The sequence below is a fragment of the Limulus polyphemus genome, unplaced genomic scaffold (genome assembly GCF_000517525.1).
Source record: "Limulus polyphemus unplaced genomic scaffold, Limulus_polyphemus-2.1.2 Scaffold271, whole genome shotgun sequence".
Classification (NCBI taxonomy): Eukaryota; Metazoa; Arthropoda; class Merostomata; order Xiphosura; family Limulidae; genus Limulus; species Limulus polyphemus.
Genome location: NW_013665881.1, coordinates 285,526 through 305,927, shown reverse-complemented (window position 1 = coordinate 305,927; position 20,402 = coordinate 285,526). Strand labels below are relative to the sequence as shown.

General features: G+C 32.7%; 1 long non-coding RNA gene across 1 annotated transcript in view; it reads left to right on the top strand.

Moving 5' to 3' along the window:
- The window catches only part of LOC111085198, a 19,787-nt gene extending 3,237 nt beyond the window's left edge, over positions 1–16,550 (top strand). The window contains exons 2-3 of the long non-coding RNA XR_002610033.1: positions 8,308–8,311; positions 16,540–16,550. This is a non-coding gene — a long non-coding RNA (uncharacterized LOC111085198). The remainder of the gene's footprint in view (positions 1–8,307; positions 8,312–16,539) is intronic.
- Positions 16,551–20,402: the final 3,852 nt, after the last annotated feature.

Sequence of the window (20,402 nt, the reverse complement as noted above, 5' to 3'; positions counted from 1 at the left end):
ATGTAGGAGACACACTACTACTGTGTGAAACCTTGTTTCTATATGGGGACACGAGTAAAATGATACAATATTTATATCTGAGAGACGTCTCCTTAGGTGTGGACATTATTGTTTGAAGCGTTTTTATGTAGGAGACACACTACTACTGTGTGAAACCTTGTTTCTATATGGGGACACGAGTAGAGTCTAACAGTGTTTATATCTGAGAGAAATCTGCCTTAGGTGTGGACATTACTGATTGAAACGTTTCTATCTAGGGAACACACAACTGTGTGAAACCTTGTTTCTATATGGGGACACGAGTAGAGTCTAACAGTGTTTATATCTGAGAGAAATCTGCCTTAGGTGTGGACATTACTGATTGAAACGTTTCTATCTAGGGAACACACAACTGTGTGAAACCTTGTTTCTATATGGGGACACGAGTCGAGTCTAATAGTGTTTATATCCTAGAGACACACTATTGTTTGAAACGTTTCTATATAAGGGACTCGCTACTGTGTGAACCATTTGTTTCTGTGTGAGGAGAACGAGTCGAGCGAAGCAGTGTTTATATCTGACAGACACCAACCTCTACTACACATTATTGTGTGAAAAGTTTCTATGTAGGGAACAAGTACCTGTATTAACAGCTTCACACAGTCTAACCTGCCGTAGACAGCTGCCTCATGTAAAGCTGTCCCTCTCAACGTTGATCTGTTGATATCAGCTCCTGCCTGAAGTAGTAAGCTGTGGAAAAGAGGAAAACAAACTTAGATCACGTGATAGTATTTAAGCACCGTTTTAGAGTGAAAATAACTGAACGACGAGAATTTTTTTTATCAAATCCCTGCACGTGTAAAGAAGAAAAAAAACAATGTTTCGATACGTTTTTCAATTGTTCTTACATAACTTATGACTTCATGACTAGTAAAATCCCATATTTTCTAACTTCTTATATTAACTCAAATATGAAACTTATTACTGTTTGTCAACTTCCAGCCAGTTGGAGCAAAAGCTAAATTAAGAACCATATCTTACAAAATACTTACACTATCGTATCAGGCCTACCTGGAAATTAGAATTGAAGGTCAACGCGTTTTTAATGTTTTGTGGACACGACGTTCCTAGAATACACAACTTAATGTGTGTAATCTTTGTTTTGTGGACACGACGTTCCTAGAATACACAACTTAATATGTGCAAAGATTACTTACATTAAGTTGTATATTGTAAGAACGTCGTGTCCACAAACAAAGATTATTTTGTGGACACGACGTTCCTACAATACAACTTAATGCAAGTAATCTTTGTTTTGTGGACACGACGTTCCTACAATACAACTTAATGCAAGTAATCTTTGTTTCGTGGACACGACGTTCCTACAATACAACTTAATGTAAGTAATCTTTGTTTTGTGGACACGACATTTCTACAATACAACTTAATGCAAGTAATCTTTGTTTCGTGGACACGACATTCCTACAATACACAACTTAATCTAAGTAATCTTTGTTTCGTGGGCACGACGTTCCTACAATACAACTTAATCTAAGTAATCTTGCTAAGATAAAAAACTGTGTAGGAATTTGGTACTTCAGTTGTAATTTTTCCTCTAACTATATATGTTTGTGTTGCTTGTGACTAAAGAGCAATGCCCAAATGCCGTCTACAATTAATCTGTACAGTTTATGACTAAAGAGCAATGCCAAAATGCCGTCTACAATTAATATGTACAGTTTATGACTAAAGAGTAATGCCCAAATGCCGTCTACAATTAATATGTACAGTTTATGACTAAAGAGCAATGCCGAAATGCCGTCTACAATTAATATGTACAGTTTATGACTAAAGAGTAATGCCCAAATGCCGTCTACAATTAATATGTACAGTTTATGACTAAAGAGCAATGCCGAAATGCCGTCTACAATTAATCGGTACAGTTTATGACTAAAGAGCAATGCCCAAATGCCGTCTACAATTAATCTGTACAGTTTATGACAAAAGAGCAACGCCCAAATGCCGTCTACAATTAATCTGTACAGTTTATGACTAAAGAGCAATGCCCAATTGCCGTCTACAATTAATCTGTACAGTTTATGACTAAATAGCAATGCCCAAATGCCGTCTACAATTAATGTGTAGAGTTTATGACTAAAGAGCAATGCCCAAGTGCCACCTACAACTAATCCGTACAGCTTGTGACTAAAGAGTAATGCCGAAATGCCGTGTACAACTAATTTGTTTGTACATCTTGTAACTAAAGATCGCCTCCATTGTAATGATACAATTCAAGGTTTGATTCCTGTAGTAGTCACAACTCGAACAGCTCACTGTGTAACTTTTAGGTGATGCAGACATCTTTCTTCGTCTGTATCGATCTCTAATCAGAACTTACTTGTATAGACTTTAATTAATTATCACTGGTTTGTATCAATGCAAATTAATTGGCAGTTGATGACACAGGGCTCGAATAACTGAATTACTAAAAAGTTATATTTATTCTAATTAATGAGAAACAGTGTTCATATCTCCCAGTCGCTCTAATGTCTCCGTGAATATTGAGGGGAATTAGCCTTGTTCGGTATTTATTTTAAAACTTGAGAGTTTAATAAACGAAATCCAATTTTACATAATTGCAGAGTTAACACTAGATCTATGGTCTCAAATCAAACGATTTTTATTGTGCAAATAAAAAAAACTGTTGTTGTTTTTAATTGTATTTATTTAATATTTTGCACAAGTGTCTAAGAAGGGTTTTACTTTATCTTCATATTTCATACGATTTTTATCACTAGTTATCACTAATAATTTGAATCGGTAATGAATTGTATCAGTAAAATAAACACCTAAAAATAACATTCATTACAGAAGATGTTTCTGGAAGTAAGAAAGAAACTAGTTTTCGTCTCATTTAAGACTCTGATAAAACAAACATAAAGCATAAGGTAGAACAGAAACTAGTTGTTGTTGTTCACTTAAGACTCTGATAAAACAAACATAAAGCATAAGGTAGAACAGAAACTAGTTGTTGTTGTTTTCACTTAAGACTCTGATAAAACAAACATAAAGCATAAGGTAGAACAGAAACTAGTTGTTGTGTTCACTTTAAACTCTGATAAAACAAACATAAAGCATAAGGTAGAACAGAAACTAGCTGTTGTGTTCACTTTAAACTCTGATAAAACAAACATAAAGCATAAGGTAGAACAGAAACTAGCTGTTGTATTCACTTTAGACTCTGATAAAACAAACATAAAGCATAAGGTAGAACAGAAACTAGTTGTTGTTGTTTTTACTTAAAACTCTGATAAAACAAACATACAGCATAAAGTAGGACAGAAACTAGTTGTTGTTGTTTTTACTTAAGACTCCGTTAAAACAAACATAAAGCATAAGGTAGAACAGAAACTAGTTGTTGTTGTTTTCACTTAAAACTCTGATAAAACAAACATACAGCATAAAGTAGGACAGAAACTAGTTGTTGTTGTTTTTACTTAGGACTCTGATAAAACAAACATAAAGTATAAAGTGGGACAAAAACTAGTTGTTGCTGTTTTATTTAAAGCTTAGACAACACTGTACGGATCTAAATAGAACAGCATTCATATTTGTATATAAGTGTTAAAGATTTATTTTATTTTTCACCAGAGGTGAACTTGAAAAAAGAATCTATTATTCACGTACCTAAATTAATTTAGTTTACTATATGGTGAAATAAAACAGACTTAAAACCTCAAAGATAGTAATCTTATTTATATCTCTCAGTCCTGACAGATCAATTTTGATTTGTAATTATTTTTAAACAACAGAGCTACGGGTACATACATCCATGTTAAAAATAACGTTTATATTAATTACTTGATTTTTTTTCTACGTTTCTTTACCGTTTAAAGACTCTATAAACACGTGATCTAGAATTAACCAATCGATTTCAGTAACTAATCAAATAACCAGTTACACTACCTATTTTTTGCAAGTAGCTTGCGTTATTATTCTTGCTGTAGATTGTTTGTTTGTTTTGGAATTTCGCGCAAAGCTACACGAGGGCTATCTGCGCTAGCCGTCCCTAATTTAGCAGTGTAAGACTAGAGGGAGGGCAGCTAGTCATCACCACCCACCGCCAACTCTTTGGTTATAATGTGACGGTCAATCCCACTATTCGTTGGTAAAAGAGTAGTGCCCCCACGGCTGAAAGGGCGAGCATGTTTGGTGTGACGGGGATTCGAACCCGCGACCCTCTGATTGCCAGTCGAGCGCCCTAACCACCTGGCCATGCCAGGCCTTCTTTCTACTGTGACTCCCTTAACAGTTCAACTTCATCATCTTACGATTCATATTTCATTTATACATACATCCAAAATTCTTGCTTTATCTTAGTTTCATTGTTAGTCATGGTAACCAATACGCCAGTGACGGACTTGTTTAAGCTTTCTTAGGGACGTAGCCTGATTGCAGGGTAATAGAATAGAGCATTACTTCAATATCTCCTGGTTGATAGACGTTGATGTCTGTTCTGGTTTGGTCACATAGGCAGATATAGAAATTAATATACGAGGATTCCACCTTTTGATATCCATTGGTCCTCCAAGGATGTAATTGTTTTTGATTGATTTTGTAACTATCTACTGCTTTGGCCGTGGTAGTTTGAGTCATCTGTGAATATGTTATTCACTCTTCTTGTCCTAAATATCATACTAAGGAGTTTTATTCTTAGAGAGTCTCGTACTAAGGCAGCCAGTCGGTGTTTGTTTTAGACCAAAGTTATAGGGGAACTGTTATTTTAAATTTCTACTTCCAGTTTTATGTAATCGATTCTGTCTGATCATATATGATAATCTGTCAAATCCACTTATGGTTATACTCCCTGTTTAATTGTGCAATTGGTCAAAACAAATCTATTTTAGATTTTACCTTGTTCACGGTTACTAATGAGGAGTGGAATTATACAAAACCGGTATAACTCAGATTCCTATACTATTGATTTACACTGTATATATAACGTAAGGCATGTGCAAATATTGCCCAATTGACAGTCAGGATATCCCTGTGGATTAATTCATTATGGGTCTGACAAGTAAGCCTATGTTACATCACTTAGGCATTTTGGCATTAAATATATATGTGTTGGTAGTGATTTCTTCAAGCGAATCCCCAGAATGAAAGAAAAGCAACAACAGCTACGATGTGCAGCCAACTAGAATACAATCTTTAGAGACACCAGAAAAGTCCCAACCAGCAATTAGCTAGCAATAAGGATGGAGTATACACTTGAGGTAGGAACAGCAGTACCCTGACTAACCTGCTGAACAACAACTGTGGCAAGCCTATTATAGCAATTAACCTCTCAACAAAAATTGAGATGTATGCTAAGGACGATGGAAACCGGACTATACTTCTAATTGAAGCATAGAAGATGAGACAAAACGTATCTCACCCTATTGTCACACAAAAGTGAGAGGATCAGATGCAAACTGTTAGAACTATTTTAAACGAACTGGATTCAAGATGAGTTAGGCTACTTACTCAGGGTAAGTTTTGTGTCAGAAGGTGTGGTAATTCACTCATTTTAAATTGGCTCGAGCACCGTCGGCTAGTAACACAAATGATACATAGTATTGTGTTTAGATGCTATTGGGTCAGTCATGACTATATACCACTTTGCAGTGTTTCAGGAACTTCCAGCAGAATTACCACTCAGACTAAATTTATTCTGGCTGAACGAGATGAGATGCAAACCGAAAAATGCAAGAGTGTATTCACAAGTGGAAATCACTTGTACAAGTAGTATTTAATGGCAAACTATGTTTACTGTAATTTCGCCTTGTCTCACCATTACATGCCAATATGTCATACTCAGCCGTCAAAATCAGTTGTGTTTTGTTGCAGTGATCCAAAATGTGTTTGTTTATATATTTTTTGCACTTCTTGCGGCTTGTCTATTTCATTTCACCAGCTGATACATCTTGAACATCCACATCTATCTCCCAATTTCCTACGAACCTGTGGTTATTTTACGGGGAATTAACTACTACTTAATTATCAATTTACTGTAATCCTTTTTCTGTCTAGTGGTCATGCGTGGATCAGTGGTCAGCTTGCTAGACTGTGAATTTGAGACTCCTTAGATTTCGTTCCGTTGCCACAAAATCATGCTGTACACTTTGAGCATTGGATGCATTATAAAAGTGACAGTCAAATGCCACCATTCGATTACACTATCCCAATAGATGGCGATGGGTAATGTTGACTAGCAGCTGTCTTCGGTTTAGTCTACCAGTTCAAAATGAGGGACAGCTAGAACAGATAGTGTAGCTCCCGCGAATATCTAAAATACACGAACTAACTAACTCAATCGAGAGTTTTCTTAGAGGAAGAAACATTTCAGCTAGCAAGTAAACTAATTTAAATACCCATGTGGATGTGAAAGAGCTGCTTGACAATTTCATAACTTAAATTAAAACTCAGAGAAATGTTTGTTTTAAACTGAAGCACAAAGCAACACAATGGGCTATCTGTGCTCTGCCCACCACAGGTATCGAAACCCGGATTCTAGCGTTGTAAGTCCGTAGACATACCGCTGTGCCACTGGGGGGGGAAGGTGGCTGCAAATATGTCATATTTTTGTTATATCTCTGCTACTAAGAGGTAATGAGAGCAAGAAAGTTTGCTGTGTTTGAGAATGTATTCCCACTTCAACACAGTTACAAACGAAAAAATTATGTATTGGAGAAATTCCTTCCAGCTGAGACCTTACGCGTATAATTTTTATGCGCTGAATCCTGTAACTAAATCAATCAGCTCATGAAGTGCGTGGTCTTATTGTTCGTGATTTCACGGCGAAATACTGCACCCTTGCATCAGTTAACAATAATCCCAATCACAAAGGCTGTGCTTAAACCTAACTAAAATTATGTAAGACAAAATAAGTACTTTCATGAAAATGGAAAACAAGAGTGTAATTCTTATACAGAACACAATACATAATATAAAATTAATAGTTTACTCTTTGATGTACAGGACCCTGGGAGCTGCCTGTATTTCGTGTATCATGATGAGGTAGTTATTATAAATTGCTTCTGCTATAAGAGTGAAAGAGAGCAAGTCAAAATTTTACTTAAAGATGCACAAACCACTAAAGACTTGAAAAAATAATATCGATAAGTTCGAAACAGAAATTATTACACTCTAGAAAAGTTTTTGAGTTACTTGAAATTTTAACGTCTATTGATAAAAGCATTATTCGGATTTCCACGCACCAATACTATAAGTATTTCAAAACAGTAAAATACAGTAAAGAAGTGCGTATGTTTTTCTTCTAGTAAAGCCACATCGGGCTATTTACTGTCTGTGTCCACCGAGGGGAATCGAGCCCCTGACTTTAGTATTGTAAATCTGTAAACTTACAGGTTTCCCAGTGGGGGGATCGTGAAGGGGGACTTCAAAGTAATAGTAAAAATGAAAACTCACCACAACGTTTTTAGAAATGTAGAAACTATATAATTCATTCAGATTTATGTTAATAAATTGACATTTATTTTTGAAGAAGATATACCTGTACTGCTTCATATTAGGTGAAAAGATATATTAAAAAATACTTATTAATTTTTACATTAATTCTTCTCCATGTACATAAAAGTAAAATTTTATGTTTTTCATGTTTTAAATTATCAAATTATTTGCACTCATCGAGTTATTCTAACGTTAACTTTTTTTTGACAAGTAAACAACGATAGGGTTACAAAACAGAATTACAACTACAATGTTTCATTGGTTAAACTCTGGCGAAATGTTGGTTTTAACACCAATTTATATTTTCAAGGGAGATTTTGGTTCGTTGTTTAGATTATGTACTAAAACTTTATTCAATATTCAAATCAAGATTTGTGTTAAGTTTAAATTTTCAATTGCCTTAGAAGTTTTCAACCTGTGAATCATTTTATGAGCGTGTGAATTGCTAAACAGAGAGAGAGATCAGAGAGCCAGCAGCACCCGCCTCCACAAAGGCTTTATTCGGCTCTTTGAAGTGAATTATAACTTTTACAATGCAATCACAACTGAAAGTAGGGAGCGTATCCAATGATATCTCGCCTCTAATATCGGACCTTTCTATACGCAGCCCGACTCGTTAATCAATAACTGAAACATTTTAATTAACCCCCTTTTCTAAAGTTTCGAAATGTTATTCTAATGTTTCAAACATAGGTTAAGTAACATTCAACCTACAAATATTATTCATCACAGATGTCGAAATATTGCAAAAAATGAAAGTTTGTACTGGTGAGCAGTTTCAGTATTTCATTTAATCATATATAACATGTGAAAAAGGTGTGTGTAATTTCTAAATAGAACTAGAAGCTAAGAATACAATGTTCTGCTCAAAATGTTTGAACATCTTTTGAACATGTGAAATGATCAATTTATCATGCTCTGTAATGGAAGTTGGTGAAAATACAGAGACACCCCAGACCCCCCAGTGACTCAGCGGTAAGTCAGGAACCTTTTAACGCTAAAGATCGGGTTTTGATACCCGCGGTGGGCAAAACAAAGATAACCCATTGTATAGCTTTGAGCTTAACAACAACAAAAAAGCAAAAACACACCAGATAAGTATATTAGTAGCGAAAGAAAATATAATGGGTGAAATACGTTATTTGTTATATAAGATTTAGATGGGAAAGGTTGGTTTTAGAGACTGTTAAAGGTGTGGAAAATTTGCTCCTTAGAATGGTAACTTTGCTTGGTCATGCGTGTGATCGACCGTGAAGTAAAAGTGTTAACAATAAACTTAATAACAGTTCAGAAGAAAGTATTGTTATAGCGTGACAAACCTTTAGTGTTCGCTTGTTCACATTGCGCAAAAGGGGAAGAAATAAACTTTGCTACATATTAACTGAGATTTAATTGCATCCAATATAATTATAAGCGAACGGGCTCTAATTTTGGAGTTGTTTTGAATGAAACTAAGATCCACAAACCACTATTACCTTTAACACGTTCGCTGCCATGTGCCTCACCGGTGCATCACAACCGATTTTTAGTTATGAACCGCGTGACACACTGGTGGCTCACATATTACAAGTGGCTTCAATGAGCTAATCAAATATAGTATAGTTACCCATATAAATATCAGACAGGTGGGTTAAGTAAGAAAAGAAAAGTATGGTTGGTACTAGGGTAGGAATTATTAATTCTACAGGTGGTAGTGAACGTGTTAAGAATGCTTGATCCGTCAGCACTTGTGAAGCAATGAAAGGTAGTAGATGAAAATCGCTATGTAGAAAGACAGGTAAACAATTTAACCAAGCACTACTAATTTCCATGTTTATAAGTGAAAATGTTCGTGGCTCAACGGAAAACATTCCGTGTCTATTAGACATGGAATATGTTCTATGAGACCACAACAACGCTGTCAGAAGGATGAATGATTATTGGTTAATATTTCAAAACGTAACGATTGATGAGCTTGATGACCAAGATGAACAAAGAAGCAAGCAACGAGACATGCTGTTACACCAGTAAGACATGTTTTGTTTCAGATTTGTTTTTCCTGAAGTTTTAGTGAATATGGTAAGTAAAAATTATTATAATACTATTTAGTTTTGTAACGAAAGCTTATAATTTTAATATGTTTAGCATTTAAACTATATAATTTTAACCTCCATGTAAGATTAATATGAATAAATATTCCTATTGTTATAAACAAATGTAATTTATAAGTCGTAGTCCTGAAATGCTTAAAAAGTTAGGACAATAACACTATAAATTAATAGTCACGTGGTCATGAGAAATAATTATAATGGTATTACAATAGTATTGCTAACCTAAAGTATCAATAAATTATTTTTATGGTAATGTTAGATCTGTAAATCTTGCCATTCTGTAAGTATTATTTCTTGGCACTTGTGTATAATGTTAAAGTAATAAATAACACACAACGTTAAAATGTGTACACAATTAAAACCATTTTAATTTAGGTCAATATATGACCACTTAAAAGTTGACTCTACATGTTTCGACGTTGCAACATCATCTTCACGAGTGAGTTGTAAGACATAATCGTGTCTTATATATATATATATATATTATTTTTTTGTTAAATAGGTCATATGGCCTATGTACAGGTTTGCAATTCCGGCGTGAACATTTTATAAAATGTCACCCCACATTTTTGCATACATATTCGCTGGACCTTCATCTCTATATAATAATACATGATATTTTATATATGTAAATATTTCCAAGGATTCTCGAATATTATTGGCTATAATACCTTTTGGTTGAGCTAATATTACAGCTTTTTTCCCCAATACCGTATATTGTGTTTCGTGTACATGTTATGCTATGGCTGAATTTCCTATTTTTTTATTTCTTACAAATCTTTTATAACATACAGTTTATGGAAAAAACAAACAAACAGGAATCTATAAAATTGAATGTGAATGTGGAAATATTTATATTGGACACACGCCCCCCCCCCCTCAGTGACACAGCGGTATATCTGCGGACTTACAACGCTAGAAACCGGGTTTCGATACCCGTGGTGGGCAGAGCACAGATAGACCATTGTGTAACTTTGTGCTTAACTTCAAACAAACCAAACCAACCAAATCCTCAATTTGATATTTAAAAAACCTTAGTATTTTCAGTTGCACAAGTGTAAAAAAGTAACTACAAATCAGCAAGTGTTTATAGACTAAACCATAACATTGTCTTGTATTTTGATTACATTGTCCAAGAATTTTATGGTGAGGTGTCATTTATCTGGTGTATTTGCAATAGCATTATTGGTGTTTCCAATTACAGCAAGAACAGGTTCAAAATATTTATTGTTAAATGAAAAAACATAAAAATTGGACAGTGGAGACTTAATTACCGTAAAACATGTATCGTGTTAAAGCATACTATTTCCTGTTATTGTTTATGGAAGCAATGATGTTAATATATCTGAACATCTTAACAAAATTATGTTGAGTATTTTCGAAATACGAAACAGATTACTAGTGGTGTTGACGAATCGATGTCAAGTTATATGATATGCTGACAGTCTGTGCTTTGTTGGTAGTTAATGGAATTAAAGTTGTGACATACAAATCTGTGTTTTGTTTGAACAAATATGAGTTTAAATAAACATTTACAGTAATATTTGGTTTGTATTTATTGAAGATATTTAATAAAACTTTAGAGTTTAAAAATTATTTTGATGGAATTCAACACTTTTAAGTGCACACTGTTCGAAATGTACTGCATTCATTTGGATATTAATAACAATATTTTGTTAAAGTTCAGTTCATGAGTGTTGTATTTTTATGATTTTTATGATCGAAAATTATCATATTACGTTTTCTTTGTAGAAATACTTATTTCAAAACTGATTTCATTTACTGATCAGATTTTTATCTTGCAACACATATCAAGGAATGGCTGACAAAATAATCTGTGATTTTCCTTATTAATGTCGATTGTGAGACAACAGCACAACTTCACCGAAGCTATTTGTAATGCATCATCGTCTGCATTCAAATTTCATTAACACTTAGCTTCTTTGCGTTATGAAAAACTGTTGCAAAGGACTTAGAACACATTCAGCTTTGAACTGTCATCTTACTCGGAACAGTGTTATTAAACAACTGAGTTCTTGTGTTTTCGACTTAAAACGCATTTGCTGTTCTTTTAAGTATCCTGAGCAAATCTGCCAGCAAGTATGTCAGGGTATTGATAGCAACTTGGTCATCTAAAAAAGAACATGAAAGACCGAGAAGACAAAATCTGTTTCTCAAATGTAAGAAGGCGTATTCAAAAGTATATCATAATTTACATCTCATGTTTAAACCTTCTACAGAGATGAAAGTTTTAATCAAGTAAATATATATTTCTATTGAATGTTTAACGTCAAGTATGAATGATTAATCAGTGCCTTTTGTTGATAAACCAGACAATGTAATCCCAAGTTCTAATGAAGTGTTCATACAAAAATATTAGTTTTAATTATGTACAATACAGTACAATGTTACTCTGTTTTCTTTAACACTTGAATGTAAATATTTAGTATCAACTGTTGACCTTGTAACCGACGAGCAAAAAAATAAACACAAAGTACTTGAAAGGTGATATTAAAAAAACAACAGAAAAAATTTAAGAATTGATTGTTTCGCCATAAGAATTTAATGAATATTTAACACAATTTTCAAAATGTAATAAACGGAATAAATTAATTTCCAGTTGGAGGACCTTTAAGAATTGACCATATTAGAGAAAAGGTGTATAAAAGAACTTTGATTTTGTTGAGCTTTTGGTTTTGGTGGAAAAAAGGAGTTGTAAATTATTATCATTTCGTACTTATTATACAAACCCTTAAGATATTACTTAAAAATCCATTACAAGCACTAGTATCATGGTCCCAAATAAAGTAAGGTTCATTTACTTTAAAATAATATATTAAAATAAGTCACACATATATATAAATGTTCGTTACACCGTTGGTTATCACAGTTGTATCTAGAGCTTTAAATAACTGTCTCATCAAATTCACATAGTCTGGTTCAGTTACTTTAAAACACAATTTGACAAGACGAATTATTCTTCTCTACTCTCTTATTACAATACTGTCTGTGATAATTTCACTTTAAAATCACCACTATAACTGTAAGTTACCATAGTTGTATCCATAGCTTTAAACTATTGTCTTTTTTTTCGTAACATCTCACACAGGCTGGTTCAGTTACTTTAGAACACAATTTGACAAGACGAATTATTCTTCTCTACTCTCTTATTACAATACTGTCTGTGATAATTTCACTTTAAAATCACCACTATAACTGCTAGTTACCATACTTGTATCCAGAGCTTTAAACTATTGTCTTTTTTTCGTAACATCTCACACAGGCTGGTTCAGTTACTTTAGAACACAATTTGATAGGATAAATTATTCTTCCCTACTCTGTTATTACAACACAATCTTTGATAATTTTTCCTTAAAAATCGCCACTATACGCTCTTTATGGCAAATCTCACCATCACGCAGTCTAGATCTATCTTACTATCGAAATAAATTTTCTACGCGTATTTATACCCCAACAAACTAGATATTATGATGCAATAATACTCAATTAAAACAACGAAAAAAACTCAGAAGGTTTTAGTATCATGACACAATAATATAAGAATCACCAGTTCATAACTAATGAACTACACAACGTATGATCCATAAACAGTTACGCAAACAAACTTGCGATAAATTACCGCTTCTAAAAATAACTAAATTTTACACTCTCTCTAAACTTGAACTGAAACAATCATGCATATCATATCCAAAAGTACCTTTGAAGTAACATTAAACTCCTAAGAACTTTCATAAGATTATTCCTGTGTATTTATTGCTTGTTAACATCAATCCGGAGTATATTGCCTAAATATTTACAATATGAAATCAGTGCTGTTAAATAAAGAAGTAGAATTCAAACATTTTGGTCAAAATAAAAGTGTTTGAAAAATTCAATAATGATTTTATGCAAATAAAAATGGAATTGTTTTGATATCTGATAAAGTTATGAAAGGCCGTGTATTTTGTATTCTTAGTGAAAATCTGGAAAATCACATAATAGATGAATTTTTAGAAAAGTTCACTCCATTCTTGTACATATTTAGTCTTACCTGTATTTAAAGCACCGTTGATTTTCGTGCTATGAAAGAACAGAAATAGGACTTCTAAGAATTATCAATCTTTTGTAACTGCATTGAATTATCAGGTAGAAGATTAAGAAGGATTAAGTTTGATTTACAATTCAACACTTTAAGTTACTTTTGTATGTGTTATACCTGTGTCAGCTTGGACTTCCAACACGTTTTTACTCGTTTTACTTAAATATATTGTGAAATATAATCTGGAATTATTTTGCAAGTACTTTACAATCTGTTGAATAGCATAATTTTTCATTCACTTAGAAAGGTTGTTATTGTGCTGAAAAACCATGTGCTGTAAACCCTCAGTTGTATATACAGCATTATTTTCTCTGTGTGTGCTCCATTCTTGGTGGTTGACCATATAAGATATTTGAATGCTCTTAATCAAAACCAACAATTTTCAGTTACTATTCAGAAAGTATTTTTAAAATGGATCCTTTAATAAGACATTGGACAATGAGAATGGAAAGTAATTGCTCCTATTGAACGTGGTTTTATTAACTTAACTGAAACCTTCGATATAAAATGCCAGTAATTGTAACCATATAAAACTATTGGACAGAGGTTTGGTACAATTACTTCAGTTACGTACAGCGACAGAGTAACTTTTTATCATGAGCTTTATAATGACAACATAAAACAAGCAGTTAATGTACCCAGAGTTAAGTATAGATTCATCTAATACAGCATTTGTAACTGACAATCTAACATATTTGGGCATTAACTACAGGAAAGATGTTTCTTTTATTGTAACTTAATAAGAAAATAAAGTATTTTTTATATCATGAAGAAATCCTAATGTGCTTGAATTTGAAAAGGAATATGTTTCGTAGTTAAGGAATATTAATCTAAGGTATTCAGTAAAGCTGAAAGTTTTCACATAGTCTCCGAAACACATGAACTTAAATATGAATTTATAACCTCTTTAGCATTATTTGGATTTTTCCTTAATAGGTATGTATTAGTTGTTCTTAAATATGCTATTTTAGATAAGGAACTATGCTCCAAAGCTTTTCTCTAATAGTTTTATTTTCTACTTTTATTTATTTCCTTGAGAAGATGAGTAAACTGATAAGAATAACACTTCTTTCCATAAAGCCCACTGAATGGAAAACAATAGTCATTAGCCAAGCCATAAAGAAGTCTTATTGTGCTATCCCACAATACAGACTACCTAAGTCAATGTCATTCCCATTGGGAATAAATAAATTGATGTGATAGGATAATGAGGAGTTTGTAGAAAAGGGTATTTAGAGCACAATTAAATACAATTTTAATAAATAAAGTATAAACATTGCAAGTCAAGAATAAACTTAGTTGCTATTACTTTAATGTTAGGAGTACAAGGAACAAAATAAATGAGTTCTGGGCTGTGATTGAAATATAAAACAATGGTATAATGGGAATTACGGAAATCTGATTAGATTTGGAGAACGTTGAAAACAGGAATAATTTTGAAATTCCAAGTTATAACAAATTTGATAGTGATAAAAATTTTAAGAGAGGGGATAAAAATGGTAGTCAAGAGGTTGAATCTGTATGGGTTACAATGAGAGGTTAAAGGATAATATGTTTTTAGTTAGTAATTGTTGTACTCATCTGATCAGAAAGAAACTTTCCAATAGCTCAATCGTAGTTCTGTTATATTATAAAACTAGAAATCGGGTTTCGATACCCATAATGGGCACAGTACAGATATCTTATTATGTAGCTTTATGTTTAACAACAAACAAGCAGAAAGAAAAAGTAGTTGAGAAAATGCATAGTGAGAACAAGGTTGGTAATAATAAGAATACAGATTTACTAATCATTTTACTTTAATTTTAAACACATTTGTTGGGATTATATTGAGTCCAATAGCTAAGGAGAGTGATATCATGAAGTGATTCAAAATGATTTTTTATACCAAACTGCAAGAGAACCAAACAGGATACTCTAGGTTAAATTGACTGTTAACCACTATTGAGGATATGAATAGAAGAGTTGAAGTAGAAAAATATTTGGGACTGAGTGATCATTTCATTATTACTTTCAATGTTTTGCTACTCGCTGAGATAAAAATTCATGAAATTTTAGTTTATAATTATTGTAAAGTCAATTATGAGGCCATATGACAAGATTTATCTTTAGTCAATTAGAACAATAAGTTACAAGTGACGTAAGATATATTTGGGAAATATTTAAAAGCAAATGTCTTTTAATTCAAAACAAGCGTGTTCCTGAAAAGAGAACCAAACTGGCTTAGAAAGGACATAAAAGCAAAAATTCAGAGAGAAAAACGATAATATTAAAAAGTTTAAATTTACAGAAAAGATGGAAGACTTACAGAACTATTGGAAGACTAGAGATTTGGTTAAATTAAGTTAGAAAAACAAGAAGTGCTTATACGAAACAACTGGCTTATAATGTCAAACTAAGAGCGAGGATTTTAAAGCATGTAAAAAGTAAGCAAACTAGTGGGATCAGAATTAAGCCATTAAAGGTTTGTTTGTTTGAAATTAACCCTAAAGTTACACAATGGGCTATTTGTGCTCTGCCCACCACGGGTATCGAAACCCGGTTTCTAGCGTTGTAAGTCCAGAGACACCATTAAAGGACGCTGAGAGCAAGGTTATTGTTAAAGACTAGGAGTTGGTTGAGGGTTTATATGTTGTCTTCTCTGCTGATTTTACAAGCGAAGATGTTAGCAATATTATTTCCTGAGCATTCTATGGGAAGTATGGGAATTAACGTGATTCTTGTAGATGTTAATCCCTTTTTGATAAGTAGGAAGAATGAGAGACTAAAAGTTGTTACTTATAAAGAAACTTGGTCAGATCAAAAGGATCTTAATTGAGGTAAAAGTTTCGAAACATTAGCTTCTCTCTTTCATTTTAGGTGGGTGTATGGAGAGTGGGCAGTTGCCTGAAGATTGAAGAGTTGCTGATGTTACTCTTATTTCTAAAGGGGAAGATAAGACTCTTATAAGCCAGATAGGTTTACTTCATCAACGGGAAAGATTACACATGATCAGATAAAAGAAGCTTTATAAAATAATTTGTTGAAATTTGACATTATAAAGGAAAGCCAACATAATTTAACAAATGGAAATATTGACTGGCTAATCTGTTCTGTGTTTTTCTTTGGGGAGGGGGGTATGACATTTGTTATCTGGACGAGGAAAGGGTGTAGAGATTTGATGTACTTAGAGTTTCCAAAAGCTTTTAAGGTACCACGCGAAAGATTAACTAAGAAAATCACATTGGTATGGCTGTAGAAAGGATAATTAATTGAATTGTAGGGTAGTTGAATAGAAGAAAGCGATAGTCTAAGCCCTTATTGATAGTGGAGGACCTCGGGGGTCAATGCTCTGGGGTCTTATTTACATTAATGATGTTGATATGGATATAATTACTAAATTAGTAAGGTTTGCCGATAACATTAAAATCTTGGGCATTTCTACTTGAAGCGAGGATACTGTGGTATTACAGAACAACTTGTATAAATTGACAAGTTGAATAAATATTTGGCAAATTATCATAGTAGATTAGAGGTTATTGATTATTGTTATCAAAATTTTGGGATCACACTTTTAATATAAATGGGAACCAATGCAAAAGCCATGACTGAACAAATATATCCTGGCATAGTGGTGGATTTTCACTGAAGCCTCTGATTTCTTTGTGTTGTATTCTGAATATATAAGGTAAGAGGACACACGTTTAAGATTTTAAAACGTCTCTCCAGGTTCCAGTCAAGACAGTTTTATTTTTCTAAAGAAGTGATTGACTTATAGAAGGTAAGCACTTTACCACAGTTCAAGACGGGATTCGATAATTTCTTGAAAAGTAAATGGCGAGTTTAAACTTGTACTTTTCCCATGAGTGGGTGTATAGGACAGCTTTGAAGGACTATATTGACCTTTTTGTCTATACATTTTGCTATGGAAATTTAAGAGAGATAAACCTCCAACTCATATTAGCTTGTACACGTCATTGGCTACTTTCCACTCCTTGTGGAGGGATGATACAGAGCAATATCATAATTTTCAATAGAATGCCTGATGTGTTACATAAAATTTTAGATTAATGCAAATTAACAACCTAATATATCCTGTTTACGAGGACGCAAATTACTTACTAGCAGAATACTTACACGTATAATTGTATATTTTTAAAAATATAACTAAACGTAGGTAGCAAAGAGATATTATTATCTAGTTATAGAAATATGTAGTGCAGGTGTTTTTCAACTGAGACACCTGCAAGAAAAAAGAATCAAATTGCCTTATAGTTAAATTTACTTACTTCCCAGGAAAATAAATCTGTAACGTTAAAAGGAATAAAAAAAACATTGCAATGAAAATTAAATTGAGTGAAATAGCATTTTATGTCTCCTAGAGAATCTTCACTTTTAAAAGAATTAAAGCCATTACAATTAAACAGTTTTTCTAAAACATATCTGCTAGAAAGATTTATTTCGACAATAACACAACTGTAAAAACTTAAACTAAGTAGAATATGAAGGTTTTGCACAGAAAGTTTGAATCACTAAATACTATTCACACATTGAAATATCAAACTGCTACTATCAACTATTTTGCTCTAGCCAGTGCAGGAAGCATAAGAGAGCAGAACAAACAAAGTAATTAGAGACTGCATTAGAAAGTTGAATCTGGCAAAGATACCAGACAGGAATCTAAGAATGATCAGAAATCTTAGTATATATTTGTTACTTAAATTTTAGAGCTACAATGTGATATTTTTATCAGTAAATTAATATGGTTAGTATCAACACGTTGGGTAATTATTTTTCCTTAATCTCTTTTTAAATTGTTAGTTAACAAAACAGTTTATCTCAAAACCTTTTCTCTTGATGTCGAAAATACCCCAGAGCAATATAACTGAGTCAGTCATAATATTTTATATCAAAAATAATTTTTACACAGTAAAGAAAGTTAAATAATAATTAAATAATCTTGACAAAACTTACTGTAACTACTTAATTTTGAATGTTGACCAATAATATAGGTATTTGAAAAAAAAAGAAAACAAATAATGGCTGTAGCAAGAGCCCAGAAATTAAATAAAAAGCTGAACATACTGATTCTCTGTTACTTATTTCTTTTTAACTCCTTCAATGTTCTCACACTTTGAAAACTAAATGTGCAGGATGTCGAAGGATTCCAAGATACAATAGAATTGACTAAAACTGTAAGGGAAATAGAGATGACAGATGAATCAGTTAATAAAATATATAATTATAAAATATTTCAGTTAATTTAATACTTTGAACATTAGGCTTTTCATAAAGTACAAATAGAAACTGCAACTTCTATGATCAAACTAATTCGTATAACAGAGAAGATAATCAGCTCGATGTAAGCTATCTATGTAATAAATGGAACTCTCTGTTCGTAACACTCCCTTTCTTGGTAACGCTCCACTGTGTGTTGGTAATGTTCAAATTGGTTCATTGGTTTGTCTCAAGAAGAAGTCTAAAATTCGAATCCCAGTCGAGTGGGATTTTTTATAACTTTTTAAAAGTATTAACTCATCATGTTTAGAGCAAGATATTATAATATTAGGAAAAACAGCAATAACGTGGCAGTTTACATTTGTTAGATATACACGATTGTTTAAGTTTAATGCTAGAGTTATGATTTAGATAGTTTAAGTATATTGTGAGTGTTAAATACAGTCATTTTTACAAACAATAATTTATTGCAGATTTGTTTACGTAATTGTACAAATCATATGTTGTGAATTGGCATTTGTTGTACTATTGCAACATGTTACTAGAATCTTCTAAGTTTTCTCGTTGTTTTAAATAAGTATTATTGCATCATAACATCTCATAGTATGTGGAATGTTCTAGGCCTTGATGATGCTATAAATATGTATCCAAACTGTAATTGAGTTAGATAAATAGATAGAGAGAGTTAGATCTAGACTGCGTGATTGTGAGTTTAGCCATAAAGAGCATATAGTGTCGATTTTTAAAATGAAATGATCACACATTGTATTGTAATAAAAGAGTAGAGAATAATAATTCGTCTTTCCAAATTGTGTTCTAAAGTTATTGAACTAGACTTTGGGGAATTTGAAAAAAATGGACAGTTATTTAAAGCATAAATTCACAACCATTTGCAAATTGAACTGTTTAGCAGTTATCAGATCTAATCACAAAAGCACATCTTGAGGTTCGGCCTGAGGCATATCACTAAGCAGCGAAGTTTTCTGATTATCAGTTCCTAACCATTTTTCTTCAGAAGCAGAAATTTAATATCCTAATATGCTTTGATATAATTAAAAATGTTTAAAATCTATATTCTCTGTTAGCAGAAACAAAGAACTTGTTTGTTTGTTTGTTTGAAGTTAAGCACAAAGCTACACAATAGGCTATTTGTGCTCTGCCCATCGCGGGTATCGAAACCCGGTTTCTAACGTTGTAAGTCTGCAGACATACCGCTGTGCCACTGGGGGGGGGGCTACAGCTTTCTCTAAAACCGTCCAAGTGATATCCAAGAGAACATATATTTTCTACCTAAATTACAGTAAGTAAATAACGAGCTCCTTCTGATTATTTAACCACGATCATGGACGAAATATTTTTTTTTTACCAAATCAGAAAAAAGAAAACATTTCAAAAGCTTTAGTTATTATGTTATAGTTTAAATTAATAAATCAAAGTATTGTCCAAAGGTTTGTTTGTTTGAAATTTAGCACAAAGCTACACAATGGGCTATCTGTGCTCTGCCC